Source organism: Hemiscyllium ocellatum, chromosome 11 (genome assembly GCF_020745735.1).
Source record: "Hemiscyllium ocellatum isolate sHemOce1 chromosome 11, sHemOce1.pat.X.cur, whole genome shotgun sequence".
Lineage (NCBI taxonomy): Eukaryota > Metazoa > Chordata > Chondrichthyes > Orectolobiformes > Hemiscylliidae > Hemiscyllium > Hemiscyllium ocellatum.
In genome coordinates this window covers 53,729,661-53,741,344 of record NC_083411.1, presented here as the reverse complement: position 1 = coordinate 53,741,344, position 11,684 = coordinate 53,729,661, and the positions used below count along the sequence as shown (strand labels likewise).

General features: G+C 41.1%; 1 pseudogene; it reads right to left on the bottom strand.

The window, feature by feature from the left end:
- Positions 1–9,773: 9,773 nt before the first annotated feature.
- LOC132819998 (sodium- and chloride-dependent neutral and basic amino acid transporter B(0+)-like) overlaps positions 9,774–11,684 on the bottom strand; it is a 138,165-nt pseudogene continuing 136,254 nt past the window's right edge.

Here is an 11,684-nt window from a genome sequence, read left to right as displayed (position 1 = left end):
CATCGACTCTCCTGCTCCTTGAATGCTGCCTGACCTGCTGCGCTTTTCCAGCAACACATTTTCAGCTCTGATCTCCAGCATCTGCAGTCCTCACTTTCTCCTTAAAAATGTCCACCTAGTCTTGAAATTCCCCATCTTAAGGAAAAGACAACTACCATCAACTCTATCTATACCTCTCATTATTTTATAAACCTCTATCAGGTCACCTCTCAACCTCCTACGCTCCAGTGAAAAAACGTTTCAGTCTTTCTTTATAACTCAAACCTTCCATACCTGGCCACATCCTGGTAAATCCCTTCTGACCCCTGTCCTGCTTAATAATACCCTTCTCCTCTCTGACTGCATTTTCTTAAACCGTGATGGGGGTCAGGGATGGGAGCAACAATGAGAAAAGAGAAAAGGTTGAGAACTGATACAGAAGATAAAGGGAGAAAGTTCAATAAACAAGGCAGGCAAGAGCATGGCGGGCTATGAGGAAAAATAATGAATTAAACACATTTATTTCAACGCAAGAGGACTGACAGGTAAGGCAGATGTACGTCGGGTATGGATAGGAACATGGGACTGGGATATCATACCCTTTGCAGAAATTTGGCTGAGGGAGGATGATAACTGGCAGCTTAATGCTTGGCATGTTGAAGCTATTGGAAGGATAAAAAGGTGCACAAGAGAGGTGAGGGAATGATGTTTTTGATTAGGGAATTCAACTTGTACTTAGACAGAATATTCCTGGGTGATTGTCTAGCTATATGGATGAACTAAAAATAAGAAAGGGGTGATCACTTTGATTGGATTGGATTATAAGCCCCCAACAATTGTCACAGTAATGGTCTGGTACAAGTTAGTTTGCCCTTGAGTTTTTTTTAGAGAGGGGATAATTGGCCAGGCTCCATCGTGCCTGAACTTTGAATGGTTCACTGGGGCCTTGTTGTTTCCCCAAACAAATACTGCTTCAGATCAAAAGCTTGAAAGACCTTTTGAAAACTTAGTCTTGTCAAGGGGACGTGGCCAGCTCTCTAGCTGTTCAGTTCAGTACGGGAGGGAGTAGAGTCATAGGGGAAACTGGAAGCCTTCTCTCTGTCCTTCTGCCCTTCTGATTTTGAACTGTATGCTGCCTGTGCCATTGTTTGCTGTTTGTGCTTAGGGATCTGTGTACTGGGATTGTTGCAGGAATTTTCAGAACAGCATCCTTAGGTAAGGTTTGGATAGGATAAGTTATCGGGTATTCTGTTTTCTGTTCCTTGTAGTTCATTTTATAATTTTGCAAATAAATTTTGTTTGTTTAAAACCTGGCAGTTGACCAAGCTGATGTACTCCAGGAATATCCACTGTACACCTCATTAAACAAATAGCAAAGTTACAGTCAGACCTAGTCCATGACAGACTGGGGGCTTTTTGCGGGATTTAAATAGCGAGTGGTAGTTGCTAGTGTCTTTTATTTCGGGTGTTGATTTGGTTGGTTTAAACCGTGTTCAGATGGCAATGGCTCTTTCAATCACCAAGGAGGTCCTGGAGGTGGAAGAAGTGACCTCGGGGGTTTTGCAAAAGGCAGATAAGACCAAACTGCAGGAATTAATAGACAAGCTAGGGTTGAATTTACCTCCTAATGTGAGGAAAGATGAGATGAATTCAGCAGTAGCTCAGTATTCAAATTTGCTGGAAACACTATCAGGATCTGTAGAGACGGCAAGAATTCGATTGTAAATGAAGCAGCTTGAGTTAGAGGGGAGAGATAAGGAAAGGGCAGCAGAAATGAAACAATTTGAATTACAATTAAAATCAGAAGAGAGAGAAAAAGCAAACACATTAAGGGCTTTAGCCACAGAGAAAGAAAGATAATGAAGAACTCTAGCAGAAGAGAAAGAAAAAGCAAAGAGATTGAACTTTAGAAATTGACACTTAAAAAGGGAAGTCAGCACAAAAGGATGGAGATGCAGGCTGAAGGTAGGTTTAGTGAGGAAGAGAGTGAGGATGAGCAAGCCCCTGGCAGTCAGAAGCCTAGTGAGAAACTGTTTAAGTATGTTCAAACAAGGCCAAAATTTAATGAGAAGAATGTGGAAGCCCTTGTCATTTCATTTGAAAAAGAATCTAAACAAATGCAATGGCCAGTCAGTGTGTGAGTTTTGTTGATCCAAACCAAACTTATGGGTTGAGCTAGTGAGGAATTCACATCGCTATCAGAGCAGGTATCTGGGGAGTATGAGCAGGGAAAAGAATCAATCTTAAGCGCATATGAATTGGTACCAGAAAGCCTATAGATGTTTAAAGAATCTAAGGAGGAACCCTGGTCAAACTTATATTGAGTTTGAAAGAATTAAACAAAGTAATTTTGGTAGGTGGATACGAACTTTAAAAATAGAACAAACTTACAATACCCTTAGAGAGACAATTATTTTGGAGGAGTTTAAAAATTCACTGCCTGACATAGTGCAAATTCATTTGGCAGAGCAGAGAGTTAAAAATGGCAAGCTTAGCAATTGAAGTGGCTGATGATTATGAGTTGGTCCATAAATCACGGTCTGACTTCCTGCATCAATTTCAATCCATGAGGAATAGAAGTTGGGGAAAAGAGAAATCCTCCTGTGGAAAGGGTGAGATAGATCTCAGTGAAAATCATAAGGAGACCTTATCACAGCGTAAAAAGCGTAGGGCGGCACGGTGGCACAGTGGTTAGCACTGCTGCCTCACAGCGCCAGGGACCTGGGTTCAATTCCCGCCTCAGGTGACTGACTGTGTGGAGTTTGCACGTTCTCCCCGTGTCTGCGTGGGTTTCCTCCGGGTGCTCCGGTTTCCTCCCATAGTCCAAAGATGTGCGGGTCAGGTGAATTGGCCATGCTAAATTGCCCATAGTGTTAGGTAAGGGGTATATGTAGGGGTATGGGTGGGTTGCGCTTCGGCGGGTCGGTGTGGACTTGTTGGGCCGAAGGGCCTGTTTCCACACTGTAAGTAATCTAATCTAAGTAATCTAATCTAATGAAACCCCAGAAGGGGACGAAGAAGGTAAAAGCTCCAGTGTTTTTATTGCAATAAAGTAGATCACATGAAATCACAGTGTTGGTGGGCTAGGAAAAGCACAGGAAAGCCAGGCATGGGAAAGCAGGATAACCCTGGAAGTGTTGTTGGAGTGGTAACAGTGGGAGCTAGAAAGCTGCATCAGAGTGCACAAGCTGATCAGAGGTTGGTTAAGGAAGAAATGCCAGATCTGCTTTAAAAATATACCTGAAAAGGTAAAGTTTATTCATGTTAGAGTAGCAAGTAAAGAGGTTATAATATTAAGGGACACAGGATTCTCTCAGTCTGTGATGCTGAAGGATGTGGAGGAATATACTCCTGAAGGACTATTGCCAGAAAAGTTACTGGTAACAAGAGTTCATGGTGAGACAAAAAGTGCTCAATTATGTAAAATGATGCTAGAGTGACTAGAAAAGAGTGGAGAATGTGTATAGGAGTAATGGACAAAGTCTCGGTTCCAGGAAAACAATTTGTCCTTGTGAATGATACAGCTGATTCACTGGTAGGTGTGCTGCCTACTGTAGTTGAAAGACCTGTGGATACTCAAGCAACTAAAGCACTGCAAGAATCTTACTTGGGAATCTTCCCTGTTTGTGTAGTAATGAGGTCACAGAGTCACCAGTTGAAGGAGGAGAGATCAAAGGGTACAGATAAGAAATCTGAAGTGGCATTAGCAGAGACTGTATTCGATCAGTTAGTTAAGATAAAACAGGAATAAATAAATAATCATGCAAATATCTTTACCTGTGCAAAACTCATTGAGGTTCAGCAGAAAGATGAAAACTTAAAGCAATTGTATCAAAAGGCATATACAGAGAAGGAGTCTGAATTTATCCCTGTGTGCTATTACCTGAAAAATGATGTCTTAATTAGGAAACAGAGACCATCACATATTCAAGCAGATGAGAAATGGGCAGAGATTCATCAAATTGTATTGCCAGTGGGGTATAGAAAGGAAATGTTGCAGGTGGCACATGAATCACCACTTGGAGGCCATTTAGAAGTGAGGAAAACACAAGCTAAAATACAAAGACATTTTTACTGGACTGCACAAGAATGTAGTTGAATTTTGCCAGCTATGTCATGCATGTCAAGTGATTGGAAAACCACCGATGGTAATAAAACCTGTAACTTTAATACCTATTCCAGATTTTGAGGAACTTTTTACCAGAGTCTTAATTGATTGAGTAGGTCCCCTACCACAAACAAAAAGTGGGAACCAATATTTGTTAACAATAATGTATACATCGACAAGATTTCAAGAGGCTGTTCCATTACACAATATCACAGCTAAAAGGATTGTAGAGGAATTACTCAAAGTTTTCACTAGATACAGACTACCAACAGAGATACAGTCAAATCAAGGGTCAAACTTCACATCCAAACTATTTAAGGAAGTTATGGACAGTTTAGACATAAAACAATTCAAATCTACTGCGTACCATCCAGAATCGCAGGAAGCGTTAGAAAGATGGCATTGAACACTAAAGACCATGTTGAGGGCTTATAGTCAGGATTATCCAGATGATTGGAATAAGGGAATTTGGTTGTTCTTTTTATGATCAGAGATGTACCAAATGAATCCACCTAATTCAGTCTATTTGAATTAGTTTTTGGACATGAAGTGAGAGGACCACTAAAATTGATTAAGGAGAAATTAATATGTCAGAATTCAGAGACCACCCATTTGGACTTTGTGTCAAATTTTAGAGAATGATTAAATTGAGCTAGCGAGTTGACTCAACAGCATTTAAAAGTACCACAGCTCACAATGACTCAGCAAGTGGAATAAGAAATCAAAATATTGCTATTTTGCTATCAGGGATAAGGCATTGTGGTACTTCCAGTAATAGGTCAACCTTTAAAAGCAGGATTTAGTGGATCTTATAAAATCGAAAGGACATTGAGTGAGGTAAACTACTTGATATGGACTCCAGACTGGAAGAAATCTCACAGAGTGTGTCTTGTGGGATACTCAAAAGATATTTTGACAGGGAAGGAAAGCAAGAGAAGGTGTTAATGATTACAGCACAGAAGGAAGAGCCAAGTTCAGAGGCTTCTGAATTGGACATTCCTCAAATTAAATGGGACAATGAGGAAGTTGTCAAAAATTGGGATAAATGATTGGGTTATCTTCCTGAGAAAAATTGAAATTACCTGAAAGAGCATTACTATCACATGGGGAGATATGAGGAAATAACCTGGGAAGTATTAGCCTAATGGTGCATGATGCAGAGATAGGAGAGGCTATTCAATGCTGCCTGGCCTGCTGTGCTTTGACCAGCAACACATTTGCAGCTGTGATATCCAGCATCTGCAGACCTCATTTTTTACTATTCCGATTAAGCAACAAGTCCCCAGATGTAAATAAGGAGGACATCACAGTGTCGGCAAGGCTGCGTTTGTCCTGTCTGGTGCTTAGGTTGATGTCGGATGTTTTGTTTGCTCTCAAAATAGGTAAGAATCAATTATGTCCTTTCGTGAAGGACATTAGTAAACCAAATGCATTTTAATGACAATAACCAGTGGTTACATATTCACTATTAGACTTCTCTATTTCTCTTTTCTCCTTCTCAACATATCTTCACACCGACTGGTTCAGCCAAGCTTCTGTTCTTCTACTGTGTAATTTGTCGTGAGGTTTGGTGTAAGATTTTACTTTATGACACTTCTTGGGAGTACAGTGGGATATAATATAGCACTGTATTACTAAAAGTTACTGTAAAGTAGGAGTCTGAGAGGCTGTCACAGAAACTGTTTCCTGATCTTTCAAACATTTCCTCACCTGCCACAAGGTGGGGCCCTCAGCTTGGACAACTCTCACCACGGCTATTATGGGTACCCACATAATACACAAGATGATCATACACCAGCCCAGCGCTATTGACCAGACAGAGTATTCAACTGGTCCATATGTTGGAAGGGCAAATGTTGTTAAGGACCAGACTAAGATTGCTTGAATGAAATAAACACAGAAAGTAAAATCAGTAACATGATGAAAGGGACTTACTGTACATTTTTACATTCAGCTTAAATCACTCAAAGATGTAACATCTCCTTACGGTTAAAATGCACGGAGAGATCAGAATCCAACAAGCTCTCCACCAGAGCCAGAAAAGCCAATTCCTTTTCCCAATCATCATCTCACTGTCCTTGATGAATCTGTTTATCCCTGTGAATGGCAAGGAAGCAGAGAGACACCATCACTCGCGCTGTCCTGTCTTCAGGGCAGCTTGTTTTCTGTTGAAGTTCATCTTGTACAGGTGGCATTGATGAACAGGTTAAACAGAGAAAGGATTGCTGAAGATTTCAAATTGGATGAACAGAGTGTTCCCTATCACCAAATCGATTATCTGTACTCCAAGATTTAAAGGTCTTGAAGGAACTCTCACACTGTTTCGAGAAGACAAGTGTTCAAGGTGAATGGGAGATGAAGTGAGGTGGCAGGTTGAGGCCAAAGGTGCCAATGAGTGGGGATTGATGATGTGGTGAAGTCATGTTGGTTGTGAAGCAGGGTTGTGGAAGATTTGGATCTGGTCAGGTATGGAGTTGGGAGTGTTTGATAGCGGAGATGAGAGGTGTGTGTTGTCTGGAATAGAGAGTGGTGGGTGGTTACATGCCCATGGGAAGTGATGTCACAGGTGAATGACTTGGTGGGAGACTGTTAATGTTATTCATTGTCAGGTCAACGTGAATGATTGAGGGAGTCATTTTTATAATGAGAGCAGATTTTAATCCTTCTAACATTTCCTGGGTAATTATAAGTCAGTCAGAACTTTCTGAAGTCTCTGTCTCTAACTCAGAGTTGGAACTTATTCAGAGGATTTTTGACACTGGGTATTTCCATGAGTATCATACATTCCCAGGCAATTCCCATATAGCCAGTGTGTTGGGACATCTGCCTGATCCTGGTGTACAGCTTCCAGCCAATGCCTGGTCTCCCAAAATCTGGAAATGTAAAATGTCGGCTAAGAAATTGCATTCATCACTTTAGAATTGATGAGCCTGATCTTTGTGTGAACAATAGTTAAGGGAATGGAAACAATGGCTAATGTTAATTCCTGTAAACAGGTAATCAGTAAATAGTATTCCCTTGGCTGTATTCTTAGGGCACCATAGGGCAAGAAAATGATCAAGAAACTTGTCCAATGGAATGAATAGATATGGATAGCACAGATAAAAGACATTGGAGTGTTGTCTGACCATGATGGTATTAAATAAGGAAACAGGTTGGATGGACTGAATGGCCTACTCTTATTCCTGTGTCCCAAGATAAAGGATCAGGAAGCATATTAATGTTCCTAATCTCTATGATGATCAAGACACTCACAGGAACAATCTCATTAAGGGAATCTCCTGATTCTGTAGGATCATCATTGTGGTCAGGGAAGTGAGAAGTCTTGAAACAACGTTAAGAATCTACCCATGTGATGCTTCTGTTATGAAGGTGGAAGGGAATATTTCGGGGTTTTGAAACAGTCAGAATGGACAAAGAACACAACTGTATAGAAATAGGCCTATCGGCCCTCTAAGCCTGCGCTTACACATTTTGCTCTTCCATAATAAAACTGTCCTCACGAACAGGATCTGTATCCCTCTATTCCCTTCCTATTCATGTATTTGTCCAGGTGCTTCTTGAATGCTGCTATTGTGTCTACTTCCACCATCTCCTCTAGCAGGCGTGTTCCAGGCACTCACCACCCTTTGTGTGAAAAACATGCCTTGTAGATCACTTCGAAACATCCCGCCACACCTTGAAAGTGTGTCCCCTAGTAATTGATCCCTCCACCCTGGGAAAAAAAAACCTCTTACCTTCCACTCAATCCATGCCATCACAATCTTCTAAACTTCTATCAAGTCGTCCCTCAACCTTTCATATTCCAATGAAAACAAACCCAGTCTGTCTAAATGTTCTTCATAGCTAAAATTCCCATCCCCTGCAACATCCTGGTAAACGTTTCCTAAGCATCCACATCCACAAACAAACAAGAGAAAGAGTCACAGAATCATAGATTGTTACAGTACAGAAGGTGGCCATTCAGCCCATTATGTCCACACTGCTCCCCAGCAAGCATTATGACTCCTGCCACACACCCCTTCCTCACACCCTTTTTCCAATTAAATAATCACCAATACCTCAATTGACTCACCATCACATTTCAAAGCTGTGCACTCCAGACCTGAACATGAAAAAGATCTTCTTCATTACATTTGCAAATCGCTTTAAATCTGAGCCATCTCATTCTCGATCCTTTCACAAAGGGGAACAGTTTCTCCCTATCTACTCTATTCAGACCTCATATGAGTTTGGCAATGTCTGTCACATCTTCTCTTGACCCCTCCTCTCCTCTCTAAGGAGAATGACCCAATCTGTCCAATGTATTCTCATACATTAAGTTTCTCATTTTGGAATCATTTTTGTCGATCTCTTCTGCATTCTTCCAAAGTGTTCACATCCTTCCAATATTGTAGCATTCACAACAGTGCTCAGCACACCTGGTGAGGATTAACAAATTTCTTATACAAGTTCAACATAACCTTCTTGCTATTATACCCTAATAACTATTATTAAAGCCCAGGATACCATATGCTCTCTCTACATATCCTACTATCTTCAATGATCTGTGAAAAGCTGCCCAGACCACTCCTGCACTTCTTAAGTACTGCACCCCTGACGTTACAAATGTTTTCTCTCCCCAAAATGGATCGTCTCAAACTTCTTGCATTGAGCTTTACCTGGAAGCTACCTGCTCACTCCACCAACATGTCTGTGAACTTGTGGACTTTTCAACTCTCTTGCTTAGAGTTTACAATCCTTCCAAGGTTCATGTCACCTCCAAACTTTGAAACTGTCCCTTACAAGACAAGGTCTATACCCTGCAAATAAAGCAGGAAAAGCAGGGCTCCCACAACTGATGTAAAACAAGGAACTATGGATGTTGGACATCTGAATCTAAAACACAAACAGAAATTGCTGGTGAAACCTAGCAGCTACGGTACATCTCTGGTGAGAAAGTGGAGTTACCATTTCTCGATGATGAGTCACTGGACTTGAAACATTAACTCTGCTTTCTCCCTACAGATGCTGTCAGACTTTCTGGGTTTCACCAGCAATTTCTGTTTTTGTTCCAATCCCGATCTCTGGCGAACTCCATTACAAGCCTTCCTACAACCCAAAAAATATTTGGTGATCACTATTCTCCATTTTCTTTCACCCAGCCAATTTTGTATCCAGACTGCTATTATCTCCTTTATATCATGAGCTATAACTTTCTTCATAAGTCTGCTGTGTAACATTGCTTAAAGTGAGTTTTGAAAGTTCATGTACACCACATCAATGACATTACCCTCATCGATCCTTTCTATTACCTCTTCAAGAATTGTCAGCCATGATTTGCCTTTTAGAAATCCACGCTGACTGTTCCGAATTAACCCACATATTTATCTATGCCTCAACTGATTCTGTCATTAATATTTGTTTCCAGATTTTTATCCACCACTGAAGTTAAACTGAATTGTCTGTCATTGCTGGGCTTACCTTCATAGGTTTTTTTTACAAATAAAGGCGTAACATCTGCAATTGTCTAACCAGTCAGCACCTCCCCTGAGTTTAGGGAAGGCTGGAAAATTATGGTCAGTGGTGCTTTAATTTCTACACTTGCTTCCCTAAATGTTCTTGGATGCATGACACCTGCTTCTGGACCTTGTCAATTTAAATATTGATTGCCTACTCAAAACTTCTTCCTGGTGAATATTGATCTTTATCGTGATAGAGCTTCCTCCTCCATTACTATAACTGGTGTCGCTTCCATCTCCTTGGTAAAGACAGATGCAAGGTATTCAGTTAACACCTTAGTCATGTCTCTTGTCTCCATATTTCCTATATTTCAACTTGTGGGCCAAGTGCTGGAAAGTGAGATTAATGTAGAATTAACATAATTTTGGTTGTACAGACTTGAGGGCCAAAGGTCCTCTTCTGTACTATAGGATTCTATGATTCACTGTGTAAACCACCTTTTTTACCCAAATTGACTCAACTCCTCATTTTGCTATTAATGTGCCTATAGAAGACTTTGGGATTCCTTGATATGTTTGGCTGACAGTGCTTTCTCATCAGTGCTTTCTCATCAGTTAGTACATTTGGCTGGACAGCTGTCTTGAAATGCTGAGAGATGTCAGAGGTGCGTTTCAATTCCTGCACCAGCTGAAGATACCACGAAGTATCAACCTCTCCCCTTCCCTGAGGTGTGGTGATTCTCACATTAAACCACCACTCGTCGCCTCTCTGTGGCCCAGGAGGCCCATGGTGGCTTTACCTCTGACCTTAATCTTCTTATTAAACCCCCTTCACTTCTCCAATATGCTTTTCACTTCCCCTTTGAACCTTAGTGTTCTGCTTGAAGTTTTTGTCTTGACACTCATCATAACCTCACTTTTTCTTCTTCATTTTGTATTTTATCTCCTTTGTTCATCCTCAGAGCTCTGGATTTGTTTGTTCTCCTTTTGCTTTTTGAGGGAACATACCTTGATTGTACCTGAATCATGTCTATTTTAAACATAGCCCTTTGTTCAGTGACTGTTTTTCCCACCATAATTTTGTTCCTGTCTCTCTGGCTCAGCTCCATTCTTTGCCCATTGAAGTCAGCTCTCCTCCAGTTAATTCTTCTTATTCTGGACTGCCAATTATCCAATTTTATCACCACCCCTGGTCCAAAACCAAACCAGCAGTGGGGTTCTAAATGCTGGGAGCTTATTTAGACTGAACTTAATTCTTTGTGATTTATGAAACAGTGTCTCATTTTACTGAGTATCCTTGTCTAGAGAGGGTTGATTGCTCATGTGGAAACATAGCAAATGACTAAGCTACAACTTACCTGTGTTACAAACAGAAGGCCAAGGAAATAAAATAACAAACAAAGACCAGCTGTCAGATAAAGACGCTTTGGCCTAAGGAACTCAGGAAACTGGTCCAGCAGGCTTGTTATTACTGTTTCTACTGAAAACAAAAGTTATCAGTGATTAATTAATGATTTATACCAAGTCTTAGATAAATCCACCACCAGAGAAATGGCAGCCAAGAGAACTAAAGGAGCCAATGGGGAGAGATTTCTCTGTCTATGGGCAGAATTGTATAAGAGCAATGTTTGGAAAATGGAGGCTTGCTAATGTCTCCTGAAAGTAACTCACCATCTCAGGGTGGGTGACAGAAGATTCTGAGATGTGGGCTATAGGCTGTGATTCAGTGGGAACGACAATATTAGACATTTAGTTCAACAATGTGTGGGAGAACTCTCTCAGATTGTATTGCAGAAGAGTTTGCAATACTGATTGGGAAGATTGTACCTTTGCTGTTTCTGATGCCAGGCAGTTCATCTGGTTTATTTTTCCTATCAGAGTAATGAGCCACAACTGAGTGGCTTGCCACTTTATTTCAGAGAGGCTTGTTGTTTCATGCCTCACAATTAATATGTTACCACGTCACTGTGGGGCAGCAAGGTTGCTCAGTGGTTAGCATTGCTGCCTCACAGTGCCAGGGACCCAGGTTCAATTCCAGCCTTGGGTGCCTGTCTGTGTGGAATGAGTGTGGATTATGATGTCTGCATGGGTTTCCTCCGGATGCTTGGTTTCCTCCCACAATCCAAGGATGTGCAAATTAGGTGAGTTGGCCATGC